The following is a 23,485-nucleotide window of genomic DNA, read 5'->3' as shown; positions in this document are numbered from 1 at the left end:
TTGAGGTGTAAGATTAAGTTATCTGAAATCTTACTTGTTTCTTGATGTAGGGATTTATCACTATAAACTTTCCTCTTAGAAGTGCTTTTGCCACATCCTGTAAGTTTTGAAATTTTTTTAATTACACAAGAAATTGTGGATATAATAGGGTGCCTCAGACTATATGCCAATTTTTACATTCATTTTCTCCTTCCTCTTAAGGAAAAGAACAGAACAGAACCTTGATTTTTAACAAACCACAATTCCAGCCTCCCTTGCAATTAAGGGTGAGCATGTGACTAATTTCTATGAAATAAGATGAAGGCAAAAGTGCTATGTGGCGCTTTTGAAACATCTCCTAAAAGGGAGAGTGATCAGTTCATCCTCCCCCCTTCCCCTTTATTGCCTCCTGGAATACAGATAAAATGCTAGAGCTGCACTGTCCAATATGGCATCCACTAGCCACCTGAGCTTTTTAAATTATATTTATTCAAATTAAATAAAATTTAAAATTCCACTCCTGATCTCACAAGCCACATTTCAGCTGCTCCTTAGCCACTACCCTGTTGAACTGCACAGACAAAGAACAGCTCCAGCATGGCACGAAGTTCTCCTGGACAGCACTGGTATGGAGAACTGGCAGCCCTTTCAGGGCATGAATTTGAAGCCAGAGGCTGAAGATGGCAGAGTCTGGGTTTCTGACAATATTGTCAGACCTCCCAAGAGTGATGAAATTTTACCTCTGTAATTATGAAATAAGTTGCCTTTTTTACTGTTATATGCAGTCAAATCTATACCTAAAAGGATATGAATAATTAATAGGAAAAGAATACAAAATTGTATATACACAGTAGTTTGCAGCACTCTACTATTTTTTTAATGAGATCATTTTATATTTATTGTCTACAAAATACATTTTTTTATCGTTGTAACAGAATCAACAATAAGAACTATGTGGTCTCCAATACTAAGTGGTATAATTAGACTGTTACTACTCCTAAAAGTTGAGTAGGCATTTTTTAAATTTCACAACAATCTCTGTCTCTTAAAATAATTGAAAAGATGCTTTCTTTTGATTCCTGTGTTTTCTCCAGTGAGACTAGAACAAAGTGAGTAATTAGCCCTCAATAAACCCACCAAGTCTCCACCTTCAGTAGGTAAGGTAATCCCTGAGAATTTTGACAATTTAGTAGCAGTAGATATTATCTGCCCATGCAGTATCCAATGACTCAGAGTTCATTGATGATGTTCTTTCTGTAGCTCTTAGTGAGGAAGCCAAATGTGCACATGAGTAAGGGACTTCTATCACAGCCTACATCCTAAGGCCTAGACTGCTACAATATGAGCTAGACATCAAGAGAAATGGAAGGTATCAATTTCAAACTATACTACTAAGCTATAGTAATCAGAACAGCATGGTACTGGCACAAAAACAGACACATAGATCAATGGAACAGATTAGAGAACACAGAAATAATCCACACATATATGGTCAGTTAACCTATGACAAAGGAGGCAAGAATATATAGTGATGAAAAGACAATCTCTTAAACAAATGGAGCTGGGAAAACTGGACAGATACACACAAAAGAATGAAACTGGACCACTTCCTTACACCTTACACACACACAAGACAACAACAACAACAACAGCAACTCAAAATGGATTAAAGAATTAAATGTAAGATCTGAAACCGTAAAACTCCTAGAAGAAAAAAATAGATAGTAAACTCTTTGACATCAGTCTTAGCAATATTTTTTTGGCTATGTCTCTTTAAGCAAGGGTAACAACAGCAAAAATAAACAAATGGAACTGCATAAAACTAAAAATCTTTTTCATAGCAAAGGAAATCATCAACTGAACAAAAAGGCAACCTATTGAATGGGAGAATGTATTTGCAAATAATATGTCTGATGAGGGATTAACATCAAAAATATATAAAGAACTTATACAACTCATAGCAAAAAATAAATAATCTTATCAAAAAATGAGTGGAGGACCTAAATAGACATTTCTCCCAAGAAGACATATAGGTGGCCAACAGGTACGTGAAAAGGTGCTCAACATCACTAATCACCAGGGAAATGCAATCGAAACCACAATGAGGGGCTGGCCCAGTGGTGTAGCAGTTAAGTTCACGCATTCTGCTTTGTCGGCAGCCCAGGGTTCGTCAGTTCAGATCCTGGGCGCAGACCTACTCATTGCTCATTAAGCCATGCTGCGGCAGCATGCAACTTAGAAGAGCTACAACTGTACAACTATGATACCCAACTATGTACTGGGGCTTTGGAGAGAAAAAAAGAAAAAGAGGAAGATTGACAAAAGATGTTAGTGCAGGGCCAATCTTCCTCAAAAATAAAAGTCATTAAAAAAAAAACACAGTGAGATACTTCCTCACACCTGTCAGAATGGCTATTATCAAAAAGACAACAAATAACAAATGTTGGCGAGGATGTGGAGAAAGGGGAATCCTCATGCACTGTTGACGGTAATGTAGATTGGTGCAACTACTATGGAAAACAGTATAGAGGTTTCTCAAAGAATTAAAAATAGACCTACCATACGATCCAGCAACACCAGTTCCAAGTATTTATACAAAGAAAACACAAAGACTAATTTGAAAAGATATATGCACCCATATGTTCATCACAGCATTATTGAAAACAGACAAGATATGAAAGCAACCTGAGTGTCCATTGGTAGATGAAGGATATGGAAGATGTGGTATATATATATATACAATGGGAAATCACTCAGCCATAAAGTGGAATTGAATCCTCTTATTTGTGACAACATAGATGGGTCTAGAAGGTATTATGATGAGTGAAATAAGCCAGGCAGTGAAAGAAGAAAATATATGGTTTCACTTTTAAGTGGAAGCTAAAAACACAAAAAACAAAACAAATGACCAAACAAAACAAAACAGAAACAGACTAATACAGACAGAGAACAAATTGGTGGTTGCCAGATGGGAAGAGGGTGGAAGGCAGGGTGAAACACATGAAGGAGATTAAGAGGCACACACTTCCAGTCATAAAATAAGTAATGGGGATGTAACGTACAGCATAGGGAATATAGTCAACAATATTGTAATAACTTTGTGTGATGACAGATGGTAACTAGTCTTATCAGGGTAATTATCTTGTAATGTAAATAAATGTCAAATCTCTATGTTGTACACCTGAAACTAATACAATATTCTATGTCAACTATACTTCAATTTTAAAAAATGGAAAAGAAAAAGGGAAGGTTGCTCCACTGAGTTTAGTTCTACCAAATGCCTTAAACTATACATTGATAATATATAAGTGCATTCAGCATGAAACATAATGAGGAGGCTACGTTAGAGTCAACATCTATTTAACAAATATTTATTGAGCACCTACAATCTGCCAGGGACTGTGTGAGGCACTCAAAAGCAATTAATCAACAAAGAATGTTTAGCCCAAAGAAGCCTCAAAATGAAAGGCATGAACTGCCTTCAAATGATTAAAAACATTTTAAGATGGAATCAAGGTCTACTCTTAGTAGCTACCCAAGAAAGAAATAAGACCAATATGTGAACAGGCTTCAGGCAAATAAAATTAATCACCAAAACTAATTATGATGATGATTATGGTAACTAATTTTATTGAGTACGCGGTACAACTCTGTACCATGCTCTTTTCTAAAAGCTTTATGTATATTATACTATTTAATATTCATAATAATATTATGAAGTTCATACTATTCTTAATCTTCTTGTATTTATGCGAAGCAAATGTTCAGAGAAGTAACTAACTTGGATCTTGGATTGTTGCTGAGAGGCAATCGGAACAGCCTGATGAATCTCAGAGCCTGAGCTCTTCATAATTTAACAGGAATACACATACTCCCCACCATGAAAGTGTTCAGAAAGAATCAGTGAGAATTCATCTAGAAAGGATTGCCCACAGGCCTGAAGTGTTGTTTATTCGACAAGCGCTTATGAAGCACCAGCTCTGTGCATGATATTTAGAGATGCAATGAAGAAGAGATAGTGAATAATCCTGCCATTGAGAGCTTACAGTCTAGTGAGAGAGAAACATATATAAAATAATATGATCAAACTGACAAGGGCAATGATAAAAGTATGTAAAAATTGCCATGGATGGGAGACACAAATTCAACCCAAGGAGGAGCGGGGCATCAGAGAAGGCCTCATATGAGAAATGACCTTAACTTAGGTCTTAAAGGTTGTTTAGGATTTTGCCATACGGGAAAGGATGGTAAAGTCATTCCAGGCAGAAGTGATATTTTCTTAGGGATTAACAATGGCAATCTATGGCCATGATTAGTGGGGACACCGAGGGAATTAAGGACAATTTCCTGGTGCCTTGAAAAACACTATTCACCTACATGCGCAACCAGCACCTAAGAAGAAAGGGAAAAGGCCCTAAGGCCTGTAGCACACCAATGGTGCTTCATCCCTCTGCAAGGATGCTGCCTGCATTATTTCACCTGTTCCTCAAGGAGAGATAGAAGGACGAAGGGCAAATGCAAAGCCAGTCTGTGTAATTCCAAAGCCAACAGGGGCAAATTTTATGATATTCTCTAAATTGTCCACAGTGACTTGGGTCATTTGGGTGAAGCAGAGTGTCTGAGAGGTGAAACAATAATGTCCACACAGACTGTCTCATCCAACGTCACCAAGAAACGCTAATAGGCATGAAAAGAAATGGAATTGGGATGGTCACTTTGAATAAATGACAGAAGTCTGGAGTAGAAACATGCATGGGCATTATTTTCATCCTCTTCATTCTTCAAGCTAGGCCCAATAAGCATTTTCTACATTATGTATTTATTTACATCTGGGTAAGTGTAAAAGTGATCTCCTTTTTGTTAAAATGTTTGACTTGATCTTTCCCTATTGATAGCTGGAATCTATGCCATTTTGATATATAGATTTTCAATTCATGGATGCTGGACATTGTGACAGGACCCATGGAGATATAAGGACTATCATTTGTACTCACATATCAGAAGAACTGAAATTGTTCCAGGGACACTTCTGGTACTCATGATCAGATAGTCTATGGCAAAAGGTGCCAAGAACCAAGTAGAAGAAAACAAAAATTCATGGATGTAATTTTCAAAATGCACTTATCCACATTGGAGGAGATCAGATCGGTGCCCTCCTCCCCAAATATCCCCTGATAATTCCTCTGTGTGGTCTCCTTCTTTAATGAAATAGAGGCTGTTATCATGAGGGAGGTGGAAGAAAGAGAGGGGCAGGAAAGAGAAGGAAGTAAGGAGGGAAAGAAGAAGGGAATCAAGGGAGAAATGATTTTAACATGCGAAGTATTTGTCATAATGGTCTCATTTGGATTTGCACTTTAGTTTGAGTCTTACTATTACCCAATCCCATAACATTGTTAGATATCATGGAGCTAACCAAGTTCTCTAAGATTCAGCAAGACTCTCTGATATCTGTCCTTGGATCATTACACCAACGTTACCAAATAATTTATCTTGCTAAGGAGCATCACAACAGCAGTAACATTAAGTCCTTATATTTATTTCTGCCATTCATGAATGTCCCACTAAAATGAAAATGCATTTCAAGAACAGAATAATTAGAAGTACAATTTTTTTATAACTTTCTCATTTTCACTCCATTTCTGAGTTCTCCTTTTTTCCGCACAACCTCCTCACGGCGATATTCATCTCTGCATTTCTGAGTGTGTAGATGATGGGGTTCAGCATGGGAGTGATGACCGTGTAGAACACGGCCACTAGTTTGTCCTCAGTGAAGGTGGAGGAGGGTCTCATGTAGAGGAAGATGGCAGGTCCAAAAAACAAGATGACCACTGTGATGTGAGAAGCGGGTAGAGAGAGCTTTGCGCCTCCCTTCTGCAGCATGTTTTCTCAAGTTGACCAGAATGACAATATAGGAGGACACCAAGAGGAGGAAGGAGAAGACAGAGATTAATCCACTGTTGACCAACACAATAATTCCCTCCACAAATGTGTCACTGTAGGCAAGCTAGAATAAAGGATGGAGGTCACAGAAGTAGTGGTCAATCACATTGGGACCACAGAAGGGCAATTGGACGGTGATTAGAATCTGAATTATGGAGTTGAAAAAGACATCCAGCCAGGAACCAGCCACCAGTACATAACACAGTAGGCTGCTCATAGTGTTCATATAATGAAGAGGCTTGCAGATGGCCACATAGCGGTCACAGGCCATCACCACAAGCAAAAGGATCTCAGTGACTGCAAAGAAGTGACAGAAGAAAATCTGAGCCACACAGCCCTCCAAGGAGGTGGTTTTAATCTTGGCAAGTAAGTCTGTGATGAATTTAGGGACAACAGTAGAGGAGTAACTGATCTCCACCAGGGACAGGTAGCTAAGGAAAAAGTACACGGGGGAATTCAGACTCTTACTGATGCTGACTGTCACAACGAGGAGGCCATTGCCCACCACCGTGATCAGGTACATGGTAAGAAACACCACAAAGCACATTCTCTGCACCTCTGGATCCTGGAAAAGACCGATGATAACTAGCTCGGTCACATTAATTGTACTCACCATGGAATTCATTCAAATGTGCTAGATGCAAGCTCCTGAGAGACCTGCAATAAAACAAACACTAATTGCAACCGATTTGCCTCATTTATAGCACATTAGAGATTATACACTACTTTACAATAAAAACTTATCACAAACTCACTCATTTAGCCAGTATGTACTCACACTGCACTAAATATTAGCAATCTAAGAACAGTTTATATAATAGAAAACGAAGGCTCAGAGAAGTGGTTATTTACCCAGGATCACCCAGAAAGTGGTGGATGCTCAGACTCAGAACCAGGCTTTCTGACTTCAGTTCCAGGTTCTTTCTAACTCACCACCAGATATTCTGAATTTGGGGACCGTTCAAGTTCATAGTGATATTTTAATTATCTCATTGCATTTGCAATGCTCTCTCCCATTGGGGAATCCCCATGACACAGTTCTCCTCCTGAATTCCTTCTTTCCTTGATCTCTACCTCAGAGAATCATCGTACTACTGATTATTCTTCCATTTTCAAGGGTCCTCTGTACTGTTTCTTCACTCAGTTATGGCAGTCTTCAATTTACTCAGGTCAGATTCCTTCACCAGTCTTGCAGCTTCAATAACTATATTTACGTGACAAATGGTCAAGCACTCTGGCGAGAATTCAACTCACTAGTTTGTCTCCATCATTCCATTACTACATTTACACCTCTTGGCACACAGCTCAAGCTATGAAGCGATCCCGAAATCACAGAGCTTGTGCTCTAGAACATTGTTATGGCTGGGAACCTGCTCGTTCTGGTTCCAGGTTGGTAGCCAGCAGCAAAGTATATGATAACAAGAGTGAAGATTTCTCTGTAAGTTAATTCTCTGGAACAGATACTCACTGAGCACCTCTTATACATTTATACACCCTCCCACCAACTACAGTGAAGAAATACAGATCACAATACACACTCGAGCTAACAATGTCATGTGATTCAAAACAATATTCTCTAGATTAAGGCGCCATATTAGGAATTTTTTTCACCACAAATGATCCATGAGAAATAAGAAAGAAGTAGTATGAACATTTTGATTCCCTGCTATAAATTTTATCCTCATTGCTTTTCCCTTTGTCTCTGATTTCTTACTGAAATTTTCAAGAGTATTTTTTAAAAAGTAAAAATGCACCTGAACAACAAGGACCAAAATCAAAGAGAAAACAAAAGCCAGTGATGTAGACAATTGGAAACAAAACAGTGTGTCAGAATTCCTCGGGTAAGACACATGCTGAACATTGAAATTTCCTCAGAAAGCAAATCACAGGTGTTCTCCCCAAAAAAAGTAATTATATGAGGAAATGAATATAATAATTAGCTTAACTGTAGTAGTCATTTAATTATGTAAATGTATATCAAAAAATCAAGCTGTAAATACTAAATATATATAATTTTATTAAAGAAAACAATTTTTAAGATTAAATAAAGTCACCGAACCTGAAAAAATTGAGAAACTAGTATTCTGGAGCAAGAAAAATAGTAGAGAAAGAGATGACGGCATCTTAAAGATGCAGAGAATGTTCTTGATTCTTGACTTTTTAATCCCTGATGCAGTCCCTCATGTACTTGGGTACCAGAGAAAACCTTTTATTCCTCAGATCAATTCTCCTCTTTGCTTAAGCTATTTTGATGCATCTGTTTCTTGCAAGCAGAATCCCCTAAGATATAAACCTAGGGAAAAAAATCACTAGTAACCATAAGAAAGTTCAAAATACAATTACTAGTTAGAAAACCCAACTGAAAAATGTTCCCTTTACAACAGTCAAGACATTTTTTAAATAAAAAGCACTTAAAAGTACAACATAGTTAAGCAGAGAAAACCATAAAACTACTAAGAGAACACAAGAAAATACATGTATAAGAGGGAAAATGTACTCATATCCACCAAAAAAAATTTCTTACAAAATCATGTTTAAATAATAAAATTCAATGTAATAAAGATTTCAACTCTACCTAAATATATCTACAAATTTATGCAACTGCAATCAAAATGCAATGGAATTTTTCTTTGTAATTTATATAATTGCTCTAAAGTTCATCAGCAGAAACAAAAAGGGGAAGATCAACACTCGACGGAAGCAATAGGAAACTGCCCAATCAAGAGCTCAAGTTTCCAGGCAGGTGAGTGCAGCTGAGAAATCACATTGATACCCAAGGCCTAACATAAGCAATATTACTAAATACATTACAATGTGGTGTCCTTTCCCGTGGGAGCAGTGTTGTGGGCACTAGGCAGGCAGAATCATTAGGTATGTCTGGCATCATCTCAGCACCTTGCAAAATCAAGTAGCCGAATGGTTAGAAGATAAGATTGTGAGACTCAAGAATCATCTTTTACCACGTCCTCCATCAGGAGCTCAAGGAAAGGTTTTGGACAGAGATTTGGGTGGAAGCTGATGAAACTAAGCTGTGGAGTTACAAGATATCTATGGGCAAGTGTGAGCTGGAAGATACTCTGATGCCACCATCACCCTCCAGACTGCACAGGTTGCAGCTTGGATGTCATATAGGACACACATCCCCTTTCATTCCCATACCCAGTCATTACCATGTCCCATTAATTTTGTCTTTAAACCCTCTCTCCTATGGTCACTTTCTCTACATTCTTGCTGTGACCACCTTGTCACATGCCTAAATTACAAAAGCACCTTAGTCTCCAGATGCTCCCGCCCCATCCTTCTTGCACACTACAGCCAGAAAATTGTTTCCTGACCCTTCTTTCCTCAGATCCTCCATTGCTTGGGATAATGAGGGTGAACCTGAACTCCTCTGACTCACTTTTAAAAACCTTCCCAGACTGAGCCACCTCAACAATCACCCTCTTACCCACTAAACTTCACCTCACCTCTCTTCAACTCAGGGTCATCTCCACGTCCCTCAAGCCTACCCTGCTCATTCCCATCACAAGCATCCCTTCACTGGAAAGGCCCTCTTTGTTCCTTCCAACCCTACCCACCTTCCAAGCACAATTCCAGTCTTTTGTGTTCAATTAATCTTGTCTTTAATACTCAAACCTATGTGTATCTTCTCTTCTCTGAGCATCATTGAAAATACTTTGGTAATTTTCCTTAAATGTATATTAAATCATGTCACTAACCTACCTAAACTCTATCAACACCTCCCCATCGCCCACAGCATAAACTCCAATATTCTTAGCATGGGTTCCAGGTCCATCTTGAACTGGTCATCGCCTATTTTTGCACCCTTATTGTCATTCCCCAGGTGAACATTATACAGCTATTTCCTAACCCAAGGCATCCTTTCTCATTTCTCTGTTTAGTATTTGTGTTGAGTATTCTTTCCTTCTCAATCACATGGAAATCCTCACTACAATAGGAATAATTTATTGCTTCATTTTTGTTCCTATTGTACTTTATCATACTTCTTTTACAGCAACCAACAGATTCTTTATAATTGTAACTTTGAGTCTATATCTTCTACTAAGAAATATACTATCCTAGTATTCAAAATTATCTGTTTATTAACTCTTTATTATTAATTGCATTTTGGTTGACAATAATAGCTAATATTTCAGTAGTACCATGTGCCACACACTTTACAAGTGCTCTACATACATTAATGCATTCAATTCTCAGAACAAACCTGTGATGTGGGTACTATTATTATCACTGCTTTTTTTCTATATGAGGAAACAGAAGCACAAATAAGTGGATTAACTGGCTTAAGGTTACACAGCAGTGGAGCCAAGATTTCAATCCAAGCAGCCTAATCACAGATCCTGTACCCTTTACCACTGCCCTAAACAATTTCTAGGTACATAACACATAAGTAAAGTGTTAAAGTTAACTATACCTTTTGTTAGAAGTCTAAGGTATAATTATTTGCTGATACAAACAAATATTTCTTGTATAAGTATGAACTCAAACTTTTTTGAAGCATTAGAGAAACTAAGGAAAATATCCTAGGACCAATCTGAGAGATCAGGCAGATAGAAGCGCAGAATCATGAAGGGTCCAGTTTTTCCAGTCTTCATCCCTAAGAGAAGGAATACCTGAGAGCCTTCCTCTTTGAAAACTACTTTTTCCTTTTCTGTCATCTATGCCTTTTCTGTATTTATTCCTTTCTCTGCTATCCTAACCCTCACCCATCCCCACCATCTCTCCTACTGAACTAGTAAGAAATACCTCCTCTCTCCCCACAACACTTCCTCACCTACAGTCCTGGAAAGAAAATGTGACCAGCATGTAAGTGAATAAATCAGCATTTGAGTGTTTAGACTCTACATCAGGCAACTTGCTGGACTCTGGACCAGAGCATATTGATAGAATGCAGACAGTCACCAGAGAAAAATGTAAGAGCGTGCTTGATGTGCTGATATGACTGATCTCAGATGAAGAAATGGAACATTCTTCCCCATCACATGCTCTCACTTCACAATCTCCAAGTAGTATCTCACAGAAACCCCAATTGTAAGGGACTTTAAAATTCATCAAATTTTATGTTATCTATATTTTACCACAATAAAAATAAATAAAGAAGTTGAATTCATTACCCCCCCAAAATATCTTCTTCCCAGCCAGCTCATTTTACAAACGAACACTTGTGGCTCAAAGACAGGAACTGACTTGCCCAATGTCCTATGTCTGCTTAGAGACTTTGCACCTATTTCCAGCCATATCACCTACCTTTAGGTCAGAAAATCTGGTGTGGTTTTGTTCTGCCTTAGAACAAGGAATTGGATCAGATGGATCTCAGATGTACTCAAGTGCCTCCAATTCAGCATGAAGTTAACCACTGTGCTGGAATAGATCATTACTCAAGGAGATGATCTGGTTTGGGAAAACTGGGAGGGATGGAGCATTGGATTCCTTTCTGGGAATCCTAGTCCCTGAACAAGCAAGGTGCTTTGGCTAATGTTACCCACTCAGTGGATTTTTCACTGAAAACTCTCAATGAGCAAAGTCAAGGTCATGCTCAGCTAAGCTACTCTGAGAGTGGAGCTGAAAAAACTTACAGATCTTTTACTCTGACCTCCTCCATTTATAGATGAGGTGAACAAGGCTGAAAGAGGTTAATGGGATTCTCAAAGCTACATACTATTTATATTCAAGTTACTAACCCAGAAATCAGTGCTCTTTTAACAACTTTAGTCTCTTTTCTGATGGGTTGGTGGTTGCTACTGCAATTCATAGATCAGTTCTTGTCCCTAAGAACAAACCACCAGTGTTTCTGGGAGCTCTTAGAAAACAAAGTAGATAATGGATAAGATGAATCTCAAAAAAAAGGAAGACTCAGGGGATCTGGATCTCGGTTTATATTTGAATATATAATATCTAAGAAATAAAAAATGCAACAGGAAGCAGCAACGTTAGAGATTTTAAGATCTTGATTTTGATGTAGAAAAACTACTTGCCCACTGAAAGTCCAAGAGTCATGATTAAATGCTTAAATCTTTGAACTATTTAAAATAAATTAAGCCACATGCTATAATCAAGGGAACAACTTCCCCATGGAATTTCTTTTTTCTCTGGTGAAACTTTGCAATGAAACTATGACTTTGGAAAAGTTAAAAGCCTGTTTCAATTAGTTTAGTGAGATTTCCATAAAGTTTTTGCATCCAATAATGATATGTTAAGGGAAGAAAGTTGAAGTAAAGACATAGAGGGAACTTTTTCGAAACTGGACTGGAAGGAATGAAAAGAGGAGAAAACGAGAACTGGACAGGGAGCCAGGACACTGGGCACCAGCTCTGGTTCAGTAATTGATTAATCATCTGACTTAAGCCATGTTGTTTCACCTCTCCACTCCTCACCCTCCCCTGCTTCTACTTCTATATAAATGACAGAGTTGAGCTAGACTATCTCCATCGTACCATCCTTCTTACACTCATGGATTCATGTGTAAGTCACTTAGTATCCCAATGCCTCAGCCTTCTCCAACAATAATGATAGTGGTAATAATAATGTAATCTAGTGAGAACTTCCTAAGAAAGAGATGTCATTCATCCATCCATTCATTCACACATTCATTCAGCAAATAGTATTGGATCTTTCATGTTCCAAGCACTCTTCTAGGAACTGGAGATTTGGTAGATAAAAAACAAACTCCTTAGACTCATGGAGGTTACAACCTTCATATCCCCACCAGGACTAATGGAGGTGGAGCAAAATAATGAGCAAATAAAACTTGATATGCAGGTCGGACAGCAATAAGTCCTATGAAGTAAAATAAAATAGATTAAAGATGACAGTGAATGCGTCTGGAAATAATTTCATACAGGCTAATAAAGAAAGGCCATCTCTTGTCAAGATCTCTGTCTGCTGTCTTGAGAAGAAAGAAGGGAGAAATGCAAGAAAACCAGTTAGGAGACCATCAAATAATCCAGTCAAGAGATGATCGTGACTTGGGCCAGGATGGTAGCAGTGAAGATTTTAGGAAGTGATCAGATCCTGGATAAATTTTGAAGATATAACTGACAAGATTTGCTGATGTTTTGAAGGAGAAGACAGAAAGAGAGGAATCAAAGATACAAGCAAGGTTTTAGACTTGAACAATCAGAGTGAAACATCAGACAGAGAAAGATAAATATTATGTTATCTCACTTATATGTGGAATCTAAAACAAAACAAAACAAAACAACAATAAAGTTCATGGATATACAGAACAGATTGGTGGTTGCCTGAGGTGGGTAGTGGGGGATGGGTGAAGAGGGTCAAAAGGTAAAAATTTCCAGTTATAAATAAGTCGTGGGGATATAATTTACAGAATGGTGACTACAGTTAGTAATACTGTGTTGCATATTTGAAAGTAGCTAGGAGAGTGCTTCTTGAAAGTTCCTATCACAAGAAAAAAATTTTTGTGACTATGTATGGTAATGGATGGTAACTGGACTTAGTGTGTTGATCATTTTGCAAAATATACAAATATCAAATCATTACATTTTACACATGAAACTAAACTAATATAATGCTACATCAATTATATCTCAATTTTAAATCAATATATATATATGTATATATAAATATATATGTACTAGACTTGAGCAATAATACCAGAGTCACCATTTACTAAGGTACGAAAGACTGTGGGAGAACAAGAATAGCAGAGGATAATAAGAATTCTGTTTTGGACATTTTAAATGAAATTGTCTTTCAAAATTCCCAATAGATTTTATCAACACGGCGACACAGGTTATTCCCAACTTCTGTCCTCCTCACAAGAAGACCAACTAGCAACTATCCATAGACAAGACACCATTGTGTAAATCTCAGAACCCAAGGGTGAGACTGAAACATCCATCCTTGAACAACAGAGACCAAGAAAAATTGCTTTAGAAGGGTAAGATGAGCAGTTTAACTTTGACTGCACCATCCCTCCCACAAACTAACGCAGCACTGCACTGAGAGGACCCCCCTAGGCCTACAATTTCTCCAGTAAGAAAAAGAGAACCTGAGGTGGACATCCAGCTTCTTCAGCATTGTGGGACACTTTCCAGAAAGCGCAGTCAGGTCTGACCTCATGAGAATCACCGTGTGAACCTGCATAGCTCAACCACTGGGGATCAGACAGAGAGGAGAGGTGGGGCTTACAACAACCTATGGCACACAAATGTCCTGCTAATAAATATAAAGTTGTTGCTACTTCTTGTTCACTAATCCAATAGCACAATGTCATCAATATAAGGGATCAGGGTGATATTTTGTGGAAGGGAAAGGTGATCAAATGCCTGTGAAGCAAATTATGACATAGGTTGGAGAATAGATACACCCCTGAATTAAGACAATGAAGTTGTATTGCTGGCCTTGCTACCTGAGAGTAAACTTCTTTTGGTGGGCCCTATGGAAATGGATGAAGAAGAAAGGATTTGCTAGATCAGTAGCTACATACCAGGTACCAGGGGATATGTTAATTTCCCCAAGCAATGAAACCACACCTTGTCCAGCAGCAACAATTGGAGTAACCACTTAGTTAAGTAATTCTCTGTCATTCTCAAAGGTCCATCAGTATTCTGCACAGGCCAAATAGGAGGGCTGAATGGAGATGTGGTGGGAATCACCACCCCTGCATCCTCCAAAGTCTTTATGGTGGCACTAATCTCTTATTTCCCTCCAAGAATGCAGTATTGATTTGGGTTTACTATTTTCCTTGGTAAAGGCAGTTCTCATTGCTCCCACTTGGCTTTTCCCACTATAATAGCCCTCACTCCACAGGTCAGGGAACCAGTGGTGGGCTTCTGCCAGGTGCTGAGTTGATCTATTCTAATTGTACATTCTGGAACTAGGAAAATAACCACAGGATAGTTCAAGGACTCACTGGGCTCTCTGTAAGATGGACCAGAGATAAAACTCCATTGATCATCTGGCCTCCATAAGCCCCTACTCTGATTGCTGGGCCACAGTGACATTTTGGGTCTTCTGGAATTAGTGTCAGTTCAGAGTTAGTGTCCGGTAGTCACCAACAATCTGATTACTCCCTTTTCACCAATGCACAGTTCCCCTGGTAAGGGACCAAAGGTCACTTTGGGAAAGGCTTGGAGAAAGATTAACGGTTTAAATATTTGATAGTATACCAGGGTCCCTCCTCAGGATTACCCAGCCTCCCCTTCATTATGGGGTTCTAGGACTGTAAACTGGATCAGTCCAGGAATTGATTGAGGGACTATGACTCTCCGTTTTTGTGATTCAAGTTAGATGTTCAGTCACTTAACTTAGAACTTTTCTGCTTATGCAGATCTAGTCAGAATTTAGTCAACTTCCTATCTATTTCACTTCTAGGAACAGCATGACCAACTAGTTAGGGTCATGCTTGTTCATAAGTTAGATGATTCTGATTGAGTGTTTGAGTCAGCTGTACTAAAGGGTAACCATGTCTCCTTGTTTCCGAGGTTGAGTGTCTTTAATTAGCCCCTTCCAACCCAGGAATTCCAACCCAATTACTACCATTGAAATTAGGATTCCTAATTCACTGACTGCAGTTCCCACTGTATGGTCTGGACTATAAAGGAGTGATCACAGAGTTCTTCAAGGATGCTGGAGCTCCTTGCACAAATTTCTTTCTGAGTGCTGGTGAAAGCTATGTCTTTTGCACACTCCCAGTGTGGGTAAGTAGATCTTAAATGACAAATCTCTAAAATTCCAATCTACCTAAGACATTAAATTCCTTTCCCTACGTTAAGTCAAGGCAAGTTAGACATTACCAATTTGCTTGGTGTTGGCCACCTTTTGCTCCTTGTTTCAGTCAAGTAACCAGAGTCCTTTCTAACTCCCTGGTCTGCAACATGAAATGCAAAATATCTGCTTAGTAGGTCCATACCAACAAATTTGGCCTGATCCAACTTTACATCCCTTCCTCCATTATCCCACACTCTTAGTATCCATTCCCATACATGTTCCCCTGATTCCTGCTTGTATAAATTAAAAATTCATGTAGCTCTTTTGGTGTGCATTGCGTATCCTCATTGGATGATACTTTTTCCTATCCTTTAGGGGCCTGCTGGAACTTGACTCTAGTTATAGGTCTAGGAGCAAAGAGAAATGATAAGAGTGGGTCCTGATGAGAATTAGCATTGTATTGCATGACAACTGCCTCAGGGAGGCCTCTACTGTTTGCTCAGGCAATGCAGGGTTAATCCCCTCACATGAGAATGATAAGGCTACTGCTACTAGGGAAGTAGATAGAAAAATTTAGGGATCAATGTCTCCAGCTTTATGAGTCTTAACACACATTCCCCTTAAAATTTTCAGGACCCCATTTTTCCCAATCATTGTCCTCCATTTAACAGGAGACACCCTGCAAGGTTGAGAATTTAATTTGTGTTATAAATCAGCCACTTGCCAGAAGAGATTCTGGATTTTGTGTTAGACAATCTCAGCTTTGCAGATACAGGAAATAAGAGTTTTTTTCAGGGAAGACGTAGAAGAATTAAGGTAATTTTTATGGCACTTGAGATGGAAATTATTTATAAATTATAGCCAGCAGGCTGGTGCTTCAACAATTTTCCAGAGAGAAGGAGCATGACAACAGAAGGAAATATGACCCATACAAAAAGATTAAAAAGAACAAAATGTAAAAATGAAGGTCAAGGGCCGGCCCCGTGGCTTAGCGGTTAAGTGCACGCGCTCCGCTGCTGGCGGCCCGGGTTCGGATCCCGGGCAAGCACCGACGCACCGCTTCTCCGGCAATTCTGAGGCCGTGTCCCACATACAGCAACTAGAAGGATGTGCAACTATGACATACAACTATCTAGTGGGGCTTTGGGGGAGAAAAAAAGAAGGAGGATTGGCAATAGATGTTAGCTCAGAGCCCGTCTTCCTCAGCAAAAAGAGGAGGATTAGCACAGATGTTAGCTCAGGGCTGATCTTCCTCGCCAAAAAAAAAAAAAAAATGAAGGTCAATTTAACATGTATTGGGCTTTAAATTTGAATTTTCGTTACTTCAATAAATAAGTGACTGAAACAAAACTATATTGATGAGTGTAGGTTTAAACAATATATATAAGTAAAATTGATCATAAAATACCACAAAAAATGGGAGAGGATTGTATCTCCATTAAAATATACCAAAAACAAGAACAATCAATTATGTTAACAACAGAGATGGAAGTCCTCTAGATGTAAAGCTATGAAAGAATCTCTGGCACAACCCTAACATTACACACACAAACACACAATTTTTCCCAAGTGTATTATAAATTTATTTCATTGAAACATGAGGGAAAGAAAAGGTTACAAACAAGTCTTGCACATTCAAAAATATTATGTAAACCAAAAAAACCATGTTCTAATTATTTCATTTATAGATAATGAAAATATACAAGAGAAATATACCACAAAGCAAAAATAGACACACACATACATGTATTCATACATACATACAAATTAAGAAAAATCTAAAATATATTAATGACAGCAGTTATAAAATATAGACAAAATCAGAAAATGTATGTTTAAAAAACGAGAGTTCATGAAGAGTTGATTGTGTTCCTCAAAGATTTGGGGAAAAAAAATCACTGTAGAAAGGAAAACTAGTCTAGAAGGAAGATAAGACTGAGTAGACCCCTGAATTCTCTTTTTCTTACACTGCTCAATTTGATTTGCCAGTATATTCTTGAGGATTTTTATGTGTATATCCAAAAGAATTACTATTCCATTTGCCATTTTTTTGTTGTTTTTTTTGTTTTCCTTGTGAGGTCTTTGGTTTGGGCATCTAGGTAACACAGATGCCATAAAATAAGTTGATAAGTGTTTTCACCTCTTCTATTTTCTGGAGGAGTTTGTGAGGTATTGGTATTGATTCTTCTTTAAATGTTTCACGGAATTCACCAATAAATCTAGGTCTGATCCCTACTCATTGGTATCTGCCCAAGATAATTGAAAGCATAAGTTCACTTAAACACTTGTATGGAAATATTCATAAGAATTATGAATGATAGGCAAAGAGTGGAAACAACTCAAATGTCTATCAACTGATGAATGAATAAAAAGTGTGGTGTATCCATGCAATGGATATTGTTTGGCAAGAAGAAAGAAATGTACTGATAGAGGCTACACTGTGGATGAACGCTAACAATTAGATTCTAAGGAAAGAAATCAGCCACAAATGACCACATATTGTATGATTAAGATTTATATGCAATGTCCAGAATAGGCAAATCTATAGAGACAGTAGGTAGAGCAGTGGTTCCTAGGTTTGTGGGTGGGAGAATGCAGAATGACTGCTAGCTGCTGCAAGGTTTCATTTTGGAGTGATGAAAATGCATATTTCTTTAAACATATTAAAATTTTATTATAACCCTTAGATATATCTCAATATTATTTGCATTAAGTGAAAAAAGATCATGTGAAACTCAAGAAATAAAAGTGAATCGATTCTACAAAAATATAGTAAGAGAAATAGAAGATAAGGAGGCTAGATATGCAAAGAAGATAGAACATGCACATAATTTGATCCTTCAAACTAGAGAATAAAGTCAAAGAAACAAACAACACAAGCTATAGTTAAGATTTCTTTTTCCTGAAATGAGAGAAGTGTTGAAACTTCCTATTGAAAGGACATCATGTGTTCTGAGTAAGTCAGCAAGAAATGATGAATACTAAATTATATATATTAAAGTAAAGGTTTCCTACACAAAATCTAGACCAGTAAAACTTGATACTTTTAAGGGCTAGCAAAACAAATTAACATCAGGTTTTTCAAAAGCAATCTTTCATGCCAGGATAAAATAGGAATGAGGAAACTCAACAAAAGACAACATATGAATACAGGATTAAAGGGAGTCAAATGAACTTCAACTGTTCATTGTTAATGTCAATATTTCTCATAGTAGGACATCAAGAAGTTATATCTGAAAAAGAAGGGACAACAGAGATAATATAAAGGGAATTTATAAAACTAAATATATTCCAAAAAAAAAAAACTTGCTAAAATAAATAATTCACGACACAGAGAGTAATGAAGACAGACCACAAAGGGAAAGACTTCACATATGTTTGTGTGTGTGTGTGACTGTGTGTGTATATGCCTGTATACGTCTGTGTGTGTGTGACACATATTTGTAACATGAACATCATGACAAAGCCAAGACTAAATATATGATGAACAATAATTGTAAATGCATCTAATACACCTTAAAAAGAAAAGACTTTTAGTATAGTGTCATGAAAGCCAAATATATTATAAAGTATTCTAGAAAGGTAAAAATAAAAGTATGAGCACATATACATTTAGGAAATACCCATGAAAACTGAGCATTAGTTGTAATTTTAATATTAAGAGAGATAGAATGCAGGACAAGTATCAAAATAAAACAAGGATACTTTATAATGACAGATTTTAATTCACAATAAAGACTTAACAGAGAGTGTTATCTACACAAATAGTAATGTATTAACAAATATTTAAAAGCAGGAAACTTCTCATAGAAGAGACACACAGACAGAAATCGATGGAAGCATTCTGTCGTTAGGGACACCTATTAAAGATCCAATAAACATTTTCAGTCAAGAAAACATTCATTAGGTTAAAAGAATTAAACTACACATTCCGTAAGATCATTTTTATAAATAAGTATGTATTAAGCTGTGACTACAAATAAGAGAATATCCTCTCTCTTTTCAAGTAAATGTGTAGCTTTATGAAATCTTCCATATTAGTGAAAACTAAGATCTGAATAAAGACAATTTAAAAATTTCATTCTGTTTAGAAACGAATAACACATTTTTAAACCTCTCAAACTATTCCATTTAGGCATTTAAAAATAAGTTATTCAACCAGTCCTAGGTCAAAGAAAACAAGAAAAAAATCAGAAAGATTGATATTGAATGTATGATATAAAATATGTGGGATGCCACTGACATAATGTTCTTTGGAAAATCCATATCCAATTCAGAAAGCTAGGAAAGAATAGTACATGGATCAACAGAAAGAAGAGGAAAAGTTTAAAAGGGAAAAAATTAAACTAGAAAATCTAACCAATAACTAACATCTAAATAAAAAATACTATCTCTGTTACACTTGTGTCCCGTGATTGACTTAAGTAAAATATTTTTAACAGTTTCTTACCTAAAATATTCATTAATTTAGAGAATATTTACTGAGCAATAATATATGTCATACATTTTACTAGACTCTGGAAAATAGATTAGAGAATAAATCATATATAAATTTAAGTGAATACTATGTGAAATAATGATATGTGCAATTGATACATATAAGGAATACGAGGAAAAGCAAAGTAGGTAAATTGCAATTATCATAATGTAGTTAATGAGATCCTCACTGAGAAGAGGCATTAAATGGATGAAATGATGTGATTAGAAGTGTGGACAGCCTTTCAAACAGAAGAAAAGAAATGCAAAAAAATTGTGAGGGTAATATTTTGTGTAAGAGATGCTCCATATTTGAATTGCTGAGGTGTTATTTAAACATAATAATCCCTAAGTGGGATTCCCTAAGAATAAGTCAGTAAAATGAGAAACGTCTTTAGGCTATACTCTCTCTTTTAAGGAGATTGTCTTATTACAACTAAAGGAATTTCACATTCAAAAAAATATTAATGATAATGAAAGGAAGGAAGGAGGGTAGAAAGGAAAAACACAACCACATATAATTAACTTTGAGGGAGACATGTTCTTGCAGTGAAAATGTGGACTGTTCGAAGCAGAACTAAACATGAGCACGGGAAAGGCTCTCTTCTGTACCCTGGTTCTTGGGCCTGGACACTGAGGAGAGGTGGAATCTTCAAGGGCATCACAGAGAGGTAGCGGTCAAAGAAAAACAGAGCCCAAGCTGAATCAGAACCAGCTCTGTAGGGAAACCCATAAAGATAGCTTGGGCTTAGTTGTGAGAAGAGCTTAATCTGCCAGGCAGCTGTACTTTATTCTCCGAATTGTGCTTATCTTTTGTCATTCTTGAGTTTAAGTGTAATGTTGATAAATGTTAATGCCTAGTCTCTGTATTCTGTGAGGAAATGAAGAATGGGTTCAGTGTCCATGCTCTGGATGGAATAATGAAATAATAAAAGGAGAAATGCATCCTCAACCAGCATGGTAATGACACCAGGAATCTGAACACATTCCCTGTGGTCCCGAACCCTAGATTGGTATTAGATTGGTGCCAATGCATATTAGATCTAAGGGTGGAGCAGAGTGCTTTGAACTGGAGTCCAAACTAATGATTCCGTGGAAAGTGCTAGGGGACTATGTGAACTGTGGTTTTGTTATCGATTAGGTTGTATTTGCTTAAACTAGTCAGATATAATCATAAAGTTGCTAATAATTGCAACTATTGAAACCTATCCAATGTGAGTCACATGAGATGAAAGTTAATACTATACATTTTATAGTAAAGATTACATGTATGTGTGACTCTCTGTGTGTATGTGTAAATATAAAATAATATATCTCAATATTCATATGTTGTAAACTAACCCCCTGTACTTCGGAATGTGACTGTATTTGTCAATAAGGACTATGTGGAGATAGTTATTTAAAGGTCCTTAGGGTGGACCCTAATACCATATGACTGGTGTCCTTATAAGAAGAGGAGATAGGACAAAGAAACACGTGGAGGAGTGACAATGTGAAGACACAGGGGTAAGACTGCCATCTATAACCCAAGGATAAAGGCCTCAGTAGAAACCAACCATGACTTCACCTTGATCTCAGACTCCTCAAGTCTAGAACAGTGAGAAATACATTTCTTTTGTTTAAGCCTCTAGCCTTTAGTGGTTTGTTATGGCAGCCCTAACCGAATAACACAATCAGTATCAGCATATATGTACATATGTATGTAAATGTATATATATGTGTATCTGAAAGTGAATTAAGTAAAAAGCAGATAGATGACAGTTTTTCTGCATGTGTGGAAATGGCACAGGTGGAGGTATGACAGTGATCTTTGTATAAAAATGTCTAAGAAGAATAGAAAGACTAATAAACTAAAACAAAATATTTTTATCATTTTGATATTGAGACAGTGAACATTATTCTTCAATGGTTTCAATTTAATCTTTAGTGTGAAGGTATATTTTATTGATAAACCAATTTTTCCTGAACACTCTTTTCATTGCCTCTTTTACATCTTTGTTCCTTAAACTGTAGATGAGGGGGTTCAGCATGGGAATCACAATGGTGTAAAATATCGACACTATCATGTCATGGTCCAAAGCATAGCTGGAATGGGGTCTCACATACATGAAGAGGATTGTTCCATGATAAATTGACACTCCAGTCAGGTGAGAGCCACATGTGGAAAAGAATTTTTGTCTCCCTTCAAAGGAAGAAATCTTCAGAATTGCCATGAGAATGAAACCATAGGAGATCAGGACAATCAGGATAGTGACTATCTCAATAGAGTCCACCAAGTAGAAGAGTAGAAGCTAGTTTGCATGAGTGTCAGAACAAGAAATAGTGAGGAGAGGAGAGATGTCGCAAAAGATATGTCTAATTTCATTGGATGCACAGAATGATAGACTGAATGTGGCCACTGTGTGTATAAAAGCATGCAAGATGCCACAAACATAGGAAGCAATGATGAGTGACACATAGACTGTGGGTGACATACTAACTGGATACAGCAGAGGGTTGTAGATTGCAACATAGCGATCATATGCCATTGCGGCCAAGAGAAAGCATTCCGTGGTTCCAAAAGTAGTAGCAAGAAAGATTTGTGTTGCACATCCAAGGAATGAAATGACTTTACTCTTTGACATAAAGTCTACTAACATATTGGGGGTAATTACTGAAGAATAGCAGGCATCCACGGATGATAACACACTCAGAAAATAGTACATGGGGTTGTGGAGCTGGGAATCCCAAGCAACAAATACAACCAGTCCCAAATTCCCATCAGAGTAAACAGGTAGATTGCTAGAAACAGGAAAAATAAGATGATCTGCAGTTCAAGATTGTCTGTGAATCCTTTCAGTACAAATGTAGTAATTTCAGTGACATTCTTCATGTTGACACCTCATGGGACAAATTTGAAAATATTCAAAAAATTACAATTCATTTACTACAAAGAGAATGAGTAATATTGTGACTCAAGAGAAGGTGAGCTATGTCCTCGTATTCGTTTTTTGTATAATTTCGCGGTTGCAGATCAGGAAACAGTGACAAGACAGTGAGTCAAGTGTTCCTGCTGCTCACTGCAGGATCAAATGGAAAATGTGGGTATTCACTCACTGGCTGAATTCATGTAATTTTTAAAACCATCACGTCAACTGAATAATTTACCACTGTATTCTATTAGCTGTTTTCAGATTAAATCACATTAAAGTAACAAGTTATTGGCTAAAAAATAATTTCCTCTGACATCCAAACAGGTCAGATAGAAATCAGTGTACAGAGCATTGGAAAGAATATCAGCCTTCTAGACCTTTCGGTAATTGTGTAAAATGATTTGCTATTGTCTACTCACCTGTAGAATGAGAACATTACTTTTCATTTTACATTATTGGAGTAAACATTGGAAGACAAAATGTGT

General features: G+C 37.2%; 2 pseudogenes; both read right to left on the bottom strand.

Annotated features, from left to right (window-relative positions):
• Nucleotides 1-5,607: 5,607 nt before the first annotated feature.
• LOC131395765 (olfactory receptor 4B1-like) lies at nucleotides 5,608-6,544 on the bottom strand (annotated as a pseudogene).
• A 15,460-nt stretch (nucleotides 6,545-22,004) lies between these two features.
• Nucleotides 22,005-23,049, bottom strand: LOC131395428 (olfactory receptor 5T2-like; annotated as a pseudogene).
• Between the last annotated feature and the right edge of the window lie 436 nt (nucleotides 23,050-23,485).

This window comes from Diceros bicornis, chromosome 31 (genome assembly GCF_020826845.1).
Source record: "Diceros bicornis minor isolate mBicDic1 chromosome 31, mDicBic1.mat.cur, whole genome shotgun sequence".
Lineage (NCBI taxonomy): Eukaryota > Metazoa > Chordata > Mammalia > Perissodactyla > Rhinocerotidae > Diceros > Diceros bicornis.
Note: the sequence above shows the minus strand (reverse complement) of the source record. Positions and strands in the feature narration are given on the sequence as shown.